General features: G+C 37.7%; 1 long non-coding RNA gene and 1 pseudogene across 3 annotated transcripts in view; both read right to left on the bottom strand.

Moving 5' to 3' along the window:
• LOC127484266 (uncharacterized) overlaps positions 1-17934 on the bottom strand; it is a 453346-nt gene that overhangs the window by 339809 nt on the left and 95603 nt on the right. The window lies entirely within an intron of this gene.
• LOC149121999 (tRNA selenocysteine 1-associated protein 1 pseudogene) lies at positions 9763-10683 on the bottom strand (annotated as a pseudogene). The gene has a single exon (XR_016221350.1). The product of XR_016221350.1 is annotated as a tRNA selenocysteine 1-associated protein 1 pseudogene (transcript).

Raw genomic sequence — 17934 nt, 5'->3', positions numbered from 1 at the left:
TAGACAGCCTGTTCTCACAGCAACCAAGATGTTCCAGTATAGTGCCTATTTCATTTAATTTTAGCTGCTTCAATAAAGCCAATTCATTGGGTGTGATAAAAATATATTACATTGTAAAGCTGCTTATATAAGAAATGCAAAAATCAAAAAGAAATTCCTTTTCTGTCCTTCTACCTTATTTGTAGCTCTGGTGGCTGAATTTATGTTTGATGCTAGGGTAAGACCAGCCCTTTCAACAACCAGAGCAATTTCCCAAGACTTTAAGAAGCTGCCTAGACTATTAAAGGGCTAGGAACTTCAGGGCATGGGGACAGTAGGGAAAAAAATAAAAAGAAATTTAGAGGAATATAGTTTCCAGGAATCAGTGATGTCAACCATTAGGGAACAGACACAATTTTATGTGATTCTTGCCACACCTCACCTCTACTTTTATCCCAATATAACACTGAGAAGATCAAGCAAATATTTCCTATCCTTGTGCTGAATGAAGGCACTGACATTGAAATACATCACTGATTAATTTGAACAGAAATTAAACTATTAGAACAGTAATATCTACATTTGCCAATACTTGTTGCCTTACCATGTGCCAGAATTATGTAAGCACTATACCAATATCATCTCAATTAACCTGTACAGTAATCTATGGGGTAGGAATTATGTTCTCCAGTTTACAAATGAGAAAATCAAGGCTCATGTGAACTGATTTAACTTGCTTAAGTCACATGTCTGATAAATCTGACTTCTAACAATAAACAACAAAATGTCCTCTTCTCTGATCACCTGAATTTGATCTGATAGGAATAAAAAGTGAGGACATCTATTTGCAATGCTCACAATCCCCAGAATAATTTCTTTCATAACAAATGGTATTTAAAAGAAACTCTTACTGAAATAAGTATCCTCTCTTTATTGGTGATATAATTGAAAATAATCCATTAAAAGATATGCAAATATTAATATACTTTTCAGTGGAGCCAATCTTTACTTGCCATTATGGCAAAATAAAGCACACACAGAGAGAGAAAAGTTTAATTTTAATTTGCATAATCTCTTCTCCAAATTGATTTGTGAACATAGGGCCAGTGTCTTCTCTATATGTAAATCCCAAATTCTTTATAATACAACAATATCTTAAGAAAGCAATACAGCATATATACATATATTTATACCAAATCCCTACTAATTTTAATTACTTGGATTTGTTATAAGGCCATTCATTGTCTTCTCTGTATGGAAATTTTTAATTCTCTAAAAGACAATATTATTTAAAGAAAAAATTAAAGGCTTGAACCTTAAATAATGACTGATATAGTCTAGATTCATTTGGGAGTCATCTTAAAATAACATTTAGCTCATTAGCAACAACAGCCTGATTTATTCTCCCTTCTTAGTAAGTGTTACATATGGTATTGGCTGTATTTTCCAAGCCCCAGATCAGGGTACATGACATAGGATTGCTAGGGAATATCCAGAACATATGGTTGCCATCATACTAGGAAACAGCCACCGAAGATACTTTGGAGTTGCTATTTCTAAAGCACATATGTGTTTCAGAGAATAACCTCTTATTTTCCCAAAGATATAGTCCAAATCCACCGGAAGCCTTTGAGAACTGAAGTTAATTATATATCCAGGTAGGTGGGCCAGCAAGAAGGCTCAGAAAACAGCTTGATAATACAAGAAATCAACCCTTCAACCATTTTCGGTTTAGAGAAGCCACATCAAACCTTAATGAGAAACCACATGTAGTGGTAAATTCTGGCATTTAATTTTATGATTATTTACAGCCATTCTGGTGCATAGCATATGGCATGGAGTTACCTTTTGAAAAGTACCAGAAAGATTAAGTGGAAAGGACTAAATGCATAGCAATCTAGTTTTATTTCTTTTGCTAAAGAGATGAGAGATGTATTTAATTAAGCAAAAAAAGATAAAATGGTGCGGCTATGAGAAATAATTTATACTTTTGGAGCTGCTTGGCATCATGCCTTAGGCAAAGCCTGGTAACAAATATTAAGAAACTAACAGAAGTTCCAAAGTAATTTATTTTTGGGTGAATGTCCTTTAGCCTGCCAAATACCTCCATTCTTTTAATTCTATAGTCATTTATCACTTTAATAAAATATTATAAATTATACTGCAAAACCTTTCACCTATCTGGATTTTTAATTATTTTCCAAAGTCTCATAGTAGACTTTGGCAGTAGAAGCACCATTAAGCTTCATTTTTCTCCTTGGCAAGAATAATGCCTATGCTCATCCATATCCTTGTGTGTAAACCTAATTGATTCAAGTAAATTTACTTCCAAAGTCAACTATTATGGTATGTCCCATTAAGTGGAAAGATGAACTATCAAATGGCACATGATGTAACAATAAAAATAAAAACAAAAAAGTTTCAGGTACAAGATAGTAGACTTATTCATCACATCTCCCTATTCATCCAAAAGCCCACCCAAAATAGTATACCCACAAAAAGAATTCAGCCACTGGAACAGAGAGATTGGAATAAGTGGACAGTTTGTCACATTCCTGAAATTTGATCAGCAGATATAAGAAGGGTACCACAGGGAGAGGCACTGCAAGTGGCAGTTACAGGGTTCGCCAGGACTAGAGAGACTCCAAGATAGAAGCCTATAGGCAGAAATGAGTAACAGAACTGAAAACAGAGAGGTTGGCTGGAGGATGCTAGAATTGAAATACAATTCCAATCAATCCTTATCTCCACCTGATCCCCACGTATGAAAATTTTCAGGCCAAAGACATCTATCTTCATTCTCAGGCAAAATTATTATTAACAATAATAATAATAATAAATTAAAATGGGAATGATTCTTATAGAAAAAAACTGCCATGAATTTCTGAATCTTGAAACGTGTCCTTGTTACTATTACCAGTTATGAATTTAAGACAGAAGAAAGCATACTACAAAGTTTAATTTTTAAAATAATATTTTAACCATAATCATTTGAGAACAGTGTACAAACCTTTCCACCTGTTTAGAATACATACAATGCCTTGTGCTCAAATGCCTTATATGGCAAAGAAGTAGAATCTAGCTGGACCCTGAGTCTGAGTCTGTTTATTTGAAATGCTCAACTAGAAACACCTCTACTCTTCCCCACTTCTGGGGAACTCAAAATACAGCTTGAAAGAAAGTGAGTTAAGCTGAATTCCCAGCAGGGGGCAGCTGGCTATACATACAAGTATTAGGTTATCTTTTGAAGTCCCCTCAGGTACAAAGAAACAGCTAATGACAGAGAGCAGAGTACCAAAGGAAACTGTCCTCTGTGTTCCCACTGCTTAGCTGCCAATATGTGTGTGTTTCATAGATTCAAGTAGATTTCAAGGTGGGCTATTTTCACTGTCACTTCAGAGGCATTTAAGGAAAGCATCTCACTTACAGCCATATTTACACTCCTACTGGTTTCACCTTCACCTCCATTTCCCTCTTTGCTAACACAGCATGCTCAGCACGATTTTTAACTCAAAATCAAACAACATTAAAATAAATGTCAACATGTGATGGCTATTGAAAACTAATTGTCAAACACTTGAGGAACTAAAGTATACCTCCCAAGAAAATCTATGGTTAATTTGTTCCAGAATTATCTAACCTATCCATTCTTATTCTGGTTGTGTATTGGAATCATTAATGCTCTGGTCTCACTTAAAAGGAACTACATCAGAATCCCTAGGGAAATCTACTTATCTTATACTAAATCTCTTCAGATATATATATCTGAAGATATATTTACAGGCAGAGTGGACAGTGAGAGAGAGAGAGAGAAAGGTCTTCCTTTGCCGTTGGTTCACCCTCCAATGGCTGCCACGGCTGGCGCGCTGCGGCCGGCGCACCGTGCTGATCCAATGGCAGGAGCCAGGTGCTTCTCCTGGTCTCCCATGGGGTGCAGGGCCCTAGCACTTGGGCCATCCTCCACTGCACTCCCTGGCCACAGCAGAGAGCTGGCCTGGAAGAGGGACAACCAGGACAGAATCCGGCGCCCCGACCGGGACTAGAACCCGGTGTGCCGGTGCCACTAGGCGGAGGATTAGCCTATTGAGCAGCGGCACCGGCCTTCAGATATTTCTAATATGTGTCCAGAATCCATAACCAACTGAATCTGCCTCTAGTTTATAAAATGGATTCAGATTATTTGAATGAGGAACTATAAACAATGATATAAGGTATGAGTACACACAGGTATTTCAAGAATATGTAATATTTACATGTAATAGTCATTCAAGAAAAAATAAATTATTTTATGTCATAAAATATTGAAAATAGAAAAGCAGCCAATTTCAGTCTCAGAAGACCAATGGGAGAAGAAATAGATACTGGGTCACCACACAATCCCAATTTCCTTTAACAAATAATCCCTTCCCTAGCTATCAACTACTAGACTTCAAATTAACTCCTCTCCAGGTCATGTGACATTGATATAGTTAATCAGGGTATTTCCATAATAATTTTTCAAGGATGATCAAAAGGCCAAATAAGAGCACATAATATACAATTTTGCTGCAACTCTGAAACCAAGGGAGGTACTCTTTCTCAAGAGATTTGAATCTGAAAGGATATCAGTTAAAGTTAGCAGAAGCAATATTTCTAATTTAAAAGAAAGTTAACCTGAGAATAAATTCAATAAACAAGAAGAGTATCTGAGATAACTTGAAAAAGAAACTAGGATCTGATTACATTATCTGGATACCTGTAGCCAACAGAGCCTGAAGCTAAACCTACAACACAATTTTAAGTTATAAGAGTCAACAAATATTTTTAGTAGGTTTATGATAGGGCTTTGCTAACCCAAATAATCCTAAATGAAGTAATTTCCATTAGCACGACAGATATTTTCTTCCTTTCTGCTTCTTACATTGTGTTTATTCCAAGAATAAACATAGGACATCATTTACATAAAGTCCAGCATTCATATTCATAGGCACAGAATCACAAATCAATCCTATGTTCTCAAAAATCATTTAATTTCATCTAGTCATATGATAGACAGTCCTAGAATAACTACCTCCATATTATTGCACAAAGAAAAATACTGACTGGAGGGGAATCAGGGAATGATTGCCTTAATGAATGGTTCCTATCATCAAAGATATCAAGACACAGATGCACAAGGAGAATAAATGCAAAGAAAATCACGAACAGGTATCTCATACAAAACTACTGGACCCCAAAGTTAAAGAAAAAATCCTTCAAAGAAGTGAAAGAGCAAATGTTCATTACCCTAAAAGATACCCTAGTAAGAGTCATAGCTGATTTCTCAACAGTTATGAGGCATCCAGAATGCATATATGCAGGAATATATGCATTAGGAAAAAATTCTGTGTGTGCAATTTGGCAATCTGAAAATCTTTCTTAACGACACAAAAGAAGGAAACTATGAGAGAAAGGAAGAATAGATGTGACTGTTTAAATAGTATAGATTTATAATTTCTATATAAAAATAAATGTGTAAATATGGAAGTTGTTAGCTCTAAAAGATGAATTATCTTTACAAATCAGAAAAACATCAAGCATGCTAATATTAAAACAATCACAGGGTATACACACAAAACACAAATAAGCAGATATAAATGTTTAATAAACAAGAAAATATTTAACTTTTCTAATAGTAAAAATACAAATTAAAATAAAATGTTACAGAATTTTTTCAGGTATTGAATTGTCAGTGTTTAAAATAAATTTAATGTTTGGACTGGCAATTTGGCATGAGTAGTTAAGCTGTCACCTGTGACACTGGCATCTGATATCAGATTTGTGTTCTAGCCAGTTTGTGTTCTACCTGCTACACTTCTGATCCAGCTCCATGCTAATGTGCCTGTGAAAGGAGTGTAAGATGGCCCAAGTGCTTGAGTTCCTGCCATCTATTTGGGAAATACAAATGGATTTCCAAGCTTTTGGCTTCAACTTGGCCCAGCCACAACCACTAAGGACATATGAGGAGTGAAGAAGAAGATGGAAGATCTCTTGTGCCTCTCTGTCACTTTGCCTTCCAAATAAATAAATGAAATCTTTAAAATAAATAAATAAATTGAAGAGGTAGATATTATAGTGCAACAGTTTAAATCACTGCTTGGGATGCCCACATTCAATATTGGGATGCCTGGTTCAAGTCTTAGCTACTCTGTGCTTCTGATTCAGCTTCCTGCTAATGTGCCTAGGAGGCAGTAAAATGATGATCCTTGGGTTCCTGTCATCCATGTAGGAGACCCCAGAAGGAGTTCCAAGCTCCTGACATCACCCTGGCCTATTCCTGGCTCTTGCAGATATTTGGTGAGAGAACTAGCAGTTGTAAGATTCTCTCTCTCTCTCTCTTTCTCTCTGTGTGTGTGTCCTTCTCTCTCTTTTACTCTGCATTTAAAATGAATAAATAAGTTTTATTAAAAATTAACTTGATACTGAGTTTTCAGAAAAGATAATGATAATTTGGTCTCCATACTATTGGTAAGACTGTAAAATTATGCAGTCTTGTTGGAGGGCAAATGGGGCAGTATATATGAAAAATTAAATTTTCAAAGAAATGTCTTTTGGCCAAATAGTTACATTTCAAGAAAAAAGATTCTTAGTAAATAATCAAAAGAATGAACAAAGATTTAGCTATAAAAATGTATAAGGCACCATTTATGTGAATAAAAATTTAGAAACAAGCTGAATATTAAAAAATCATTAAAATAAAAAGACTCTAATTATATGGTAGCCACAATATATTGTGACTAATAGGTGCAAATAAGCATTGTATTCTTCCATTTTTGCCGAAAACTTTAGTAGAATATACATCACATTTTGAAGAACAACATAAATTATAAATATGTTGTCTTAAACACTACTTTGCCTCTCCAGATTGCTCAACCCCATTGGCCTCTCAAGCTTAAAAGAGTCTCAGATGGACAATGATATAACCAACTTGAATGAGTGTGATGGTGAAGACTTTGGATGCATCTAGACAGGCAAATACTGGGGACAGGAAGACTCTTCGGTGACTCTCAGATCACATCTCACATTTCCTATTTACTTTTCTGGGAAGTACCAGAGTGTGAAGGTGGAATGTTCAGAGTGGGAAGAGGTGTTATTACATCTCCTCTTTATTAAAACTTTAGTGAAACAAAATAATACCTGAGCTTGAATGGTTAAGAAGTCACTCTAGAATGCAGCATCACTGTCAATTCATTCAAAGAATCCTTGAGAAGTATTTCAAAGCAGCATCTGTGTTTATGCCCAGAAGACTGAATCTGTGGCTATCTACACTCATCACCTGAGATGCTATCCTCAACATTCCTTGAAAACAAATCCTTTTGAGCCTTCCCTGTCTTAAACAAAATCCCCTCTATCCTACCTTAAATCTAGGTGTATTACATTTTGTTGGGAGAAATAATGAATGATGAGAGTAAGACAACAAAGAACAAGATTAAAGATTCCTTAATCAGATGTCTCAGAATACACGCAAATTTACTCAAATTCTGACTATGCAAATGTTGACTTTAGCATCTCCTTTTAGAAAAATCCAGTTAAATCTATATCAACATTCTGATGCAGAAGATCAAAGTCAAACATTATTATCTTTTATAATAAGTTTTTGTTGCCAAGATACAGATTTCCTTTTTGATCTCATCAGGGAAAGTAAAGATTTTTTTTTTTTTTTTTTTTAAGAAACCTCTATTGGGGCCGGCACTGTGGTATACCAGGTAAAGCTGCTGGCCGCATTGCCAGCAACCCATATGAGCACAGGTTCAAGTCTCAGCTGCTCCATTTCCCATCCAGCTCCCTGCTAATATGCTTGAAAAAGCAGTGGAAGATGGCCCAAGTACCTGGCAACTTGCACCCATATGGGAGACCTTGAGGCAACTCCTGGCTCTTGGCTTCAGATCAGCCCAGTTCTAGCTGTTATGGCCATTTGAGGAGTTGAACCAGTAAAAGGAAGATCTCTCTCTCTCTCTCTCTCTCTCTCTCTCCCTCTCTCTGCCTCTCTGTAACCCTGCCTTTCAAATAAATAAATAAATCTTTCCCAAAAAAGAAAAACAGCTACAAAGGAGTGAAGAACAGTTAGTACACATACACAGTCATAAATCAGAAGCTTAGAATGTTTATATTTATATATATATATATATGTAAACATCATCCGTCTCTGTGTGTGAATGTGTGTGCAATCTAGCAGTCTGAAAACATGACGCAAAAGAAGGAAGCTATGAGAGAAAGGAAAAATAGATCTGACTGTTTTAACAGTATAGATTTATAACTTCCATATAAAAATAAATGTGTAAATGTGGAAGCTGTTAGTTCTAAAAGATAAATAATCTTTACAAATCAGAAAAACAGTCAAGTATCCTAAGATTAAAACAAGCACAGGGTATATACACAAAACACAAATAAGCAGATATAAATGTTTAATAATCAAGAAAATATTGTTGTGGTCATTTGGAAGATCTCTCTCTCTCTTTCTCTGTCTCTGTCTCTCTCTCTCTCTCTAACTCTGCTCTTCAAATAAATAAATAAATCATTTTAAAAAAGAAACCTCTATTACTTATAGTATAAAGTATTGCTGGAATGAGTTATATAAGATTACTAATGGAAATGGGAAACATTTTTAGAATTTTAAAGTTGTTGGGGCTCCCAAAATGAGCCACAAGTTCATAAAATATTCAAGGCTAAAGATTTTTCAATCATAATTGAAATCATGTATGTTAAATGAAAGTAAACAAATATCTGCTTTGTACAATTCAAGTGACATTAAAAATAAACATTTTTCAACTTCATTTTATCTCCACATTGGATTGGAAGTTCCCAGAAAACACTAGATAATAAATTCCCAGGAAGTAGTAGATGTTCCAAGAGAACAGTAGTATCTATCCATTTTGACAGTTCCTTGAGAGTCTAGAATAGCATCTTTAATTTTCTTTCATCAACGACTTCACATTAAAAATTCTCTTAGCTGCTAGGCTTGCATCTGGGATTCCTTTCTAGTAAATTCTTCTCTCATACACATGACTAACCAAGAAGCTGATATTAGTGACTTGCCCACCTCTAGGAATAGACACATAACCAGAATAACCCAGTAAGTCAATTCCATGGAATGATAGGTTTTAGAAGAAAATACTTTGTGGCTAGTGACTGCCTTGATAACAATGTATAAGATGAAGAACCAGAGAGCTGTCAACTGCCATGAAGAGAAAAAGCAGTGCCCCTTAAAATCATGAAGTGCCATGGGGAAGAAGAAAGAACCTAACAGTGTTTCAGTTCCTTACTAAGGCAGAGCTGACTTGTAACTGGGCCTGAGCCTTTTTCCCTGACACTCTTTTACCTATGTCCCATCAGTAAAGGCCCCCCTTTGTTTGGCTCAAGCTACTTTAACTCAAGATTCTGTCACTTGTACTTGACAGACTTCTGACAAATTCACCATTTTCTCATTATAACTCTTGCCTCCCAGTCTGTTCCTGTTATTAACTATTTCCAAAATCAGGTTGTACCTCCCTTGAGACAACCAATTCACATTTGTTAAAAATCAGTCCAAAAGAATGCAAATCAGATACCATAAAGATGAACCTCAAGTTCATTTCAGGAATTTTTATTTGTTAAATTGGTATCTTAGAGTGTTAATTATCATTTAAAACAAAAGGCTTTCATTTGACATTTTAAAATGTTCTCATAATAGCATATAACAGTATAAGAGCAAACATTTTAAACACACTCTCAACTGAGCAAATTGCATTTCTTATTAAATGAACTATTAATTCTCAATAGATACAGTTTTGTTTTCTTTTTTTTTTTTTGTAGTTAAAATCTTAGAAATCATATTTCCAAAAAGATAAAAAGGGTTCACAATATTTTAAAAAGGAACATAGTCCATTCAGGTTTATCCTTTGTCCTGACTACATCATGGCGGGGATCTCTGAAGACAGAGGCTGCCAGTGACAGTCCATTAGTGCGTCATACAGTTCCTCACTCTGCTCCATGAACTCCTTGTTGGCCTCTGTCACATCCAGCTGTGGCATGGGGTCTTCCAGTGCATCATCTCCGACTTCTTCATATGTCTGCATGGTGCTCTGGGTGTAGCCATACTGGGGGTAACTGTAGCTGTAGCTGCCCGTGTTCTGGTCATAGCCCCACTGGGCATAGTAGTTCTGGTATTGCTGATAATACTGGTTGTAGCTGTAACTGTACATCTGGCTATATTCCACTGGTTTTACACGGCTCGCTTTGGGGATGGCCACGCTCAGCCGCACAGGTTTAGACCCCAGTCCTACTGCTCCTTGGCACTCTGTCAGGGCTCGCTTCTGTTCAAGTTCATCTGTGAATTTCACGAATCCGTAACCCTTAGACACGCCCGTCTGGTCTAAAACCACCTTGCCTCCTCGACAAGAGGGGTAGACTTTGACGAAGAATTCGTACAGCATGCCGTCATCCACGTCTGCAGTCAAGTCCCCCACGAAAAGGGAGTATTCAGGACTGTTATCTGGTTGTTTCCCATAAGTGGCATAGTTCAATTTAAAACGTTTTGCCCAGTGAGGCGGTTGCGGATAATTTTGACGCTCATCACGGTCTCCCCCATGGTGGCGAAGGCTCTGGAGATGAAGTTCTCATCCATGTAGGGCTCCAGGTCTCCCATCCATAGGCTGGCGGCCATGGCCACACCAGAGGAGCGACTTCGAGGGCCTCACAGGCCCTCGCGGGCGCTACAGTTTTGTTTTCTTTTTAACCACACAATCCCTATCGTCTGTCTAGTACTTAAAATTTCACATCTACTCTCATGTTTGAAGCTTTCAACAACTGTGTGAAAAGTAGCATAAATAATATTTGCAATTTTGTACTACCAATGGTGGGCTAGCTGTGGCAATTCACAACTCCAAAAGCTCAGTGATTCAAAATAATAAAAGTTTGCTTTTTGTTGATCTAGAGTTAAATGCAAACCAGACAGCTCTCAGAGATGCTCTCGTAACATAACCACCTCCACCACAAATAGAGCAAGAGGGAAAGAGTAGACAGCTACATCAGATATCCAACTTTCTCGGAAGTGACATATATCAATTCCACTCTTATTCCATTGGCTAGACCTAGTCTTTTGACATTGGCTAAGCTGCTGTAAAGGGCAAATATAGTCCCTGGATGAGGAGCAGCTTCCAAAAAGTAAATCCATGCTGTAGAAGAAAGTATGAATTCAGGCAGCCATATCTCTTAATTTTAAAGGTACGGACATTGAAGACCGCACAGAGTAAGAAACTGTAACAGGACACTTACTCCCAAACTGGTCTTCTAGCTTATATGTGATGCTTTCTATTCAGTGCTAACGTCAAAACAATCACAATGACAAGTATTTAAAGCTGGCATTAAGTTATCCATATCTCTTCCTTCTTACCCTATTCATTTACTTGTTCATTTAGAGACACTTTGAAAAATCTCAATCATTTTAGGAATTGCTTTCTCTGATCTTGTCCCTGTCTCATTCTTATTTACTCTACCATATTAGCCAATCTCTATTTTTTTGCCTTATTAGTACTTGTCTACATTGTTATGTATTTTACGAAAGTTTGCATTCTCCAATGAAGTAGGCATTTTCAAAGCACAGTTAGACCATTTTATGGATCTGGGACATAAAAGATGATCAGTTAATGTTTGGTGACTGGGAAAAGACTTTCTGAGTTTATTAACCTCTCTGAAACTTTAGATTTCATTTTTCCTCCATTAGTAAGAAAGACCAAAAACTGACAACAGGCATATATTTCAAACACAGAAACATAAGCTTGGGCCGGCGCCGCAGCTCACTAGGCTAATCCTCCGCCTTGCGGCGCCAGCACACCGGGTTCTAGTCCCGGTCGGGGCGCCAGATTCTGTCCTGGTTGCCCCTCTTCCAGACCAGCTCTCTGCTGTGGCCAGGGAGTGCAGTGGAGGATGGCCCAAGTGCTTGGGCCCTGCACCCCATGGGAGACCAGGAGAAGTACCTGGCTCCTGCCATCGGATCAGCGTGGTACGCCGGCCGCAGCGGCCATTGGAGGGTGAACCAACGGCAAAGGAAGACCTTTCTCTCTGTCTCTCTCTCACTGTCCACTCTGCCTGTCAAAAAAAAAAAAAAAAGAAAGAAAGAAACATAAGCTTGTATTCTCCTATATTTAACACACTCTGCTATTATTGTTTTTTAGATAATAATGGCAGACTCCCTTTTTAAAATGTTTGCTTAATCTTATCATTCAGCAGCCTCAAGAGTCAGGGTGTTTGTATTAGTCTGAATGATTCTTGAATGAGCATTAAATCTGTTTTTTGACACCATGTGCTCAAAGTCTTTGTTTCAGGAAAACTGCATACTCTGGAATAAAACTAAAACAATTAATCAAATAATTATAACAGAATACAGTTATCAAGCTTTAATTAACAATAGTAAAGAATCCCTGGGGACCTCAACAACAGCTGACACTAAGACACAAAATGCTGTTTAAGCTTCAGTTCTCCTAGTCTCGGAGGAGATGTACCAAGGAGCCTGGAATGCATCATAAACAGAAGGCCGGGAATCTGACAGTGGAGATTTGAGAGAGGTCCCTTCCCAGGGAGCCTGCCTGTTCCAGAGGTTCCCAATCCCTGATTCAGGCTGACATGGCAAATTTTTACCATCTTGAATGCCTTGAAACAGAATTCTTTATTGCCTTTTTCCTCTTACCTTCTTTCTCGCCCTGGAGTCCATGATCAAAAATTTAGATAGTATTATCTAGCACAATGTCTTCAGGGATATGCAGCATACTAAGAAACCATTCTATATTCAACTCTGGATGGGTTTTAAATAAATTCAGAATCTAAAAGATGATGCAAGATACTTATCTTGTGTTTTAATCATGTCCATCTTACACAAATACTCAGGAGTCTCCTCGCCTTGGTCTCTTTCCCTCCTTTTCTATCTCTCAGCTTTCAATTCAAACTCCTAATTCAGTTTGCTGCTATCCTCTGATCAAGGCCAGAGGGGCAGGTTGCTTTCCTTCTCATCCTGGCAAGGTAAGGCTGGACGGAGACATCCTTTAGATTGGAATTCCAATAAGATAACACAATTCTCTGCTCACTAACATTGAGATATATAGCTATGTCACGGCATAACTTTGATGGGTTTTATGCTGAACAATCCCTTCACATTAGTGCTAGAATGGGGAAAAACAAGTATGGTGAAGCAATGAACAGTCTCTTCTCTTTTTTTTCCAACTTTTATTTAATAAAGGTAAATTTCGAAAGTACGATTTTTGAATTATTGCGGCTTTTCCCTCCCATAACCTCCCTCCCACCCACAACCATCCCATCTCCCACTCCCTCTCCCAAACCTGTTCTTCATCAATATTCATTTTCAATTATCTTTATATACAAAAGATCAATTTAGTATATACTAAGTAAAGATTTCAACAGTTTGCACCCACACAGACACACAAAGTATAGAATACTCTTTGAGAAGTAGTTTTACCGTTAATTCGCATAGTACAACACATTAAGGACAGAGATCCTACATAGGAGTAGGTGCACAGTGACTCTAATTGATTTAACAATTGCCACTTTTATTCATGATGTCAGTAATCAACTGAGGCTCTATACATAAGCTGCCAAGGCTATGGAAGCCTCGTGAGTTCACAAACTACGATCTTACTTGGACAAGGTCACAGTCAAAGTAGAAGTTCTCTCCTCCCTTCAGAAAGGTACCTCCTTCTTTGATGGCCTGTTCTTTTCGCTGGGATCTCACTCACAGAGATCTTACATTTAGGTCATTTTTTTTTTTGCCTTTTTTTTTTTTTTTTTTTTTTTTGACAGGCAGAGTTAGACAGTGAGGAAGGTCTTCCTTCCGTTGGTTCACCCCCGAAATGGCCACCACGGCCAGCTGGCTGGGCCGATCCAAAGCCAGGAGCCAGGTGATTCCACCTGGTCTCCCATGTGGGTGCAGGGCCCAAGGATTGGGCTATCCTTCACTGCCTTCCCAGGCCACAGCAGAGAGCTGGACTGGAAGGAGCAACCAGGACAGAATCCGGCACCCCAATTGGGACTAGAACCCAGAGTACCGGCGCTGCAGGCGGAGGATTTGCCTAGTGAGCTGCGGCGCCAGCGTAGGTCATATTTTTGCCACAGTGTCTTGGCTTTCCATGCCTAAAATACTCTCATGGGCTCTTCAGCCAGATCTGAATGCCTTAAGGGCTGATTCCGAGGCCAGAGTGCTGTTTAGGACATCTGCCATTCTATGAGTCTGCTGTGTATCCCGCTTCCCATGTTGGATCATTCTCTCCTTTTTAATTCTATCAGTTAGTATTAGCAGACACTAGTCTTGTTTATGTGATCCCTTTGACACTTAATCCTATCTTTATGAACAATTATGAACTGAAACTGATCACTTTAACAAATAAGATGGCGTTGGTACATGCCACCTTGATGGAACTGAATTGGAATCCCCTGGCACGTTTCTAGCTCTACCATTAGAGTACAAGTGAGCATGTGCTGAACTGTACATCTAGACCCTCTCTTATCCCCACTCTTATATTTAACAGGGATCACTTTTCAGTTAAATTTAAACACATAAAAATAATTGTGTGTTAATTACAGAGTTCAACCAATGGTATTAAGTAGAACAAAAAAATACTAAAAGGAATAAAATAGTAAGTTGTTTCTCAACAGTCAGGACAAGGGCTGATCAAGTCATTGCTTCTCATAGTCTCCATTTCACTTCTACAGGTTTCTTTTTAGGTGCTCAGTTAGCTGTCACTGATCAGGAAGAACATATGATATTTGTCCCTTTGGTACTGGCTTATTTCACTCAGCATGATGTGCTCCAGATTCCTCCATTTTGTTGCAAATGACCAGATTTCATTGTTTTTTACTGCTGTATAGTATTCTATAGACTACATGTCCCATAATTTCTTTATCCAGTCTTCTGTTGATGGGCATTTAGGTTGATTCCAGGTCTTAGCTATTGTGAATTGAGCTGCAATAAACACTGAGGTGCAGACAGCTCCTTTATTTGCCAATTTAATTTCCTTTGGGTAAATTCCAAGGAGTGGGATGGCTGGGTTGTATGGTAGGGTTATATTCAGGTTTCTTGGGAATCTCCAAACTGACTTCCATAGTGGCTTTACCAGTTTGCATTCCCACCAACAGTGGGCTAGTGTCCCTTTTTCCCCACATCCTCACCAGCATCTATTGTTGGTAGATTCTGTATGTAAGCCATTCTAACCAGGGTGAGGTGAAACCTCATTGTGGTTTTGATTTCCATTTCCCTGATGGCTAGTGATCCTGAACATTTTTTCATGTGTCTGTTGTCCATTGGATTTCCTCTTTTGAAACATGTCTATTTAGGTCCTTGGCCCATCTCTTAAGTGGGTTGTTTGTTTTGTTGTTTTGGAGTTTCTTGATCTCTTTGTAGATTCTGGTTATACAGTCTCTTCTTGTTTACTCAGTATAATCTAGGTTGGGAAACAATGATTTACCCAGTGTATCTCTGTACACCCTTGTAGAGCATGCCCATTTTTCCAGACCAAAAATGGGTGTGTTAATATTCATTTTTAATTATCTTTATAGACAGAAGATCAACTCTATACTAAGATTTCAACAGTTTGCACTCAAACAGACACACAAAGTATAAAGTACTATTTGAACACTAGTTTTACTGTTAATTCTCATAGTACAACACATTTAGGACAGAGGTCCTACATGGGGATCAAGTGCACAGTGACTCCTGTTGTTGAAATCTATTTCTAAAGAAAAGTGTCCCATTATACAATAAGTTTAGGAAAACTTGCATAAAGTATCTCTCTTTGTGATTCACAAATGCACTTTAACAATTAAAGGCTCTGAGAAAATGTGATAAAGAATCCTACTTTATTTGGTTCCACCTAAAATTGTTCAACCATCCCACTCTCTCTCCACCCCTTTGGAACACCTGTTAACACCCATAGGGAATCCAGTGTTTTCCATAATATGTTTTATGTCTTAGGTCAGGCTGCCATAAGAAAATACCATAGAATGGGTGGCTTAACCAAAAGGAATTTATTTTCTCACAGTTCTGGATACTGGATGGGAGATCAGGATACCAACATGGTCACTTTCTGGCAATGGCTCCTTTTCTGACCTACAGACAGTCACTGTCTTACTATGGAACCACATGGCAAAGAAAGTAGGAGAGATCACTGTCTTTTCTAATAAGGCTAAAAATCCTATACTAATAAGGCTAAAAATCCTATACTAATAGGACCCCAATCTTAATACCCCTTTTAATCCTGATTAATTCCCAAAAGCCCTATCTTCAAATAGAGTCACACTAGATTTCAAGGCTTCACATATGAGTTGGGGATGAAGTCATGGGACACAATTCAATCTATAGCAGTTTGGGAAATGCTGATAAAACATGGAGAATAAAAGAAGTTTAGTAGGATGAATTCAGCCTATATTGAGAGAAAGAGGGACTATTTTACTGAGGACTTATGAATTAAATTAGTCTGGGATCAAGGGTGGATTTAGCAAATTACTTGAGAGAGCTGCAAAGTGTTCAGTTTTAAACTGACATGTTTGTCAAATTACAGGTGTATAGACAATTTGCTAGTGCAGGCAGAACAGATATGGAGATCTCATGGCTGAAACCTCCATTCTTCAAATCTGACAAGTCCAACACCTCTCAGCCTATGAATCTCTTCATATCAACTTTCAACACTGCCCTAGTGAGAAGATTTAGGAAGGAAGATTTGTTCCATAATTATTTGAGAAACTACCAAATATAGAAAGAGGTGGGACTGAAATATGAATTTTATCACCACCTTTAGGACTCAGGTAAACTCCTGCCAAAACATCCCCAGGTTGGAGTGGAGGGGGTGCTAAATCTGGCAAAATAGTCACATAGATGAATTTAAATAAGGCATATAGCTCAGTTCCATGGATCAAGGATCAACAGCTAAGGCAAGTATAGCCACTGTTGGCCTCCTTCTATAAATGGTTAACTTGGTTAACGATTAACTCCAATTTTTGCTTTTATCACATATTGTTCTGTAAGAATAACACAGGCATTGTAATTAACTATGTAAGAAATCTATTGCTTCTTATTTGCTGTTGATCCATGATTTTTGTCAAGCTTTCTATTTTTTATAATCAGAAATCCGGTGGTTGGTTTTAAAGTTATAAAGTTTAGGAGGATAAGTTAGTGCGCTATGAACATATACAGAATTGAAAATGCAAATGCCCACAGGAATTGGCATGGCAATTCAAATGAGTAAAATTGGACAAGGGAAAATAACAGGGAATGGTGGAAACTGACGAAAACTGAAGAACATATGCTTCATCTAAAGGAGCCTTTCACTCTGTAATTGTAGACAATGTTACCTTTTTTTAAAAACTTTTATTTAGCAAATATAAATTTCCAAAGTACAGTTTATGGATTACAGTGGCTTTTTCCCCCCATAACTTCCCTCCCACCCGCAACTCTCCCAACTCCTGCTCCCTCTCCCATTCCATTCACATCAAGATTCATTTTCAATTATCTTTGTATACAGAAGATCAATTTAGTATATTCTAAGTAAAGATTTCAACATTGCACCCACATAGAACATAAGTGTAAAATACTGTTTGAGTACTAGTTATAGCATTAATTCACATTGGACAACACACTAAGGACAGAGATCCTACATGAGGAGTAAGAAGTGCACAGTGACTCCTGTTGTTGACTTAACAAACTGACACTCTTGTTTATGGCATCAGTAATCTCCCTAGGCTCTGGTCATGAGTTGCCAAGGCTATGGAAGCCTTTTCAGTTCGCCGACTTTGATCTTATTTAGACAAGGTCATAGTCATAGTGGAAGTTCACTCCTCCCTTCAGAGAAAAGTACCTCCTTTGAGGGCCCATTCTTTCTACTGGGATCTCACTCACAGAGATCTTCCATTTAAGTTTGTTTATTTATTTGTTTGTTTGTTTTTTTGCCTGAGTGTCTT

The sequence above is a fragment of the Oryctolagus cuniculus genome, chromosome 15 (genome assembly GCF_051225735.1).
Source record: "Oryctolagus cuniculus isolate XC-2025 breed Fujian yellow rabbit chromosome 15, ASM5122573v1, whole genome shotgun sequence".
NCBI lineage: Eukaryota > Metazoa > Chordata > Mammalia > Lagomorpha > Leporidae > Oryctolagus > Oryctolagus cuniculus.
Note: the sequence above shows the minus strand (reverse complement) of the source record. Positions and strands in the feature narration are given on the sequence as shown.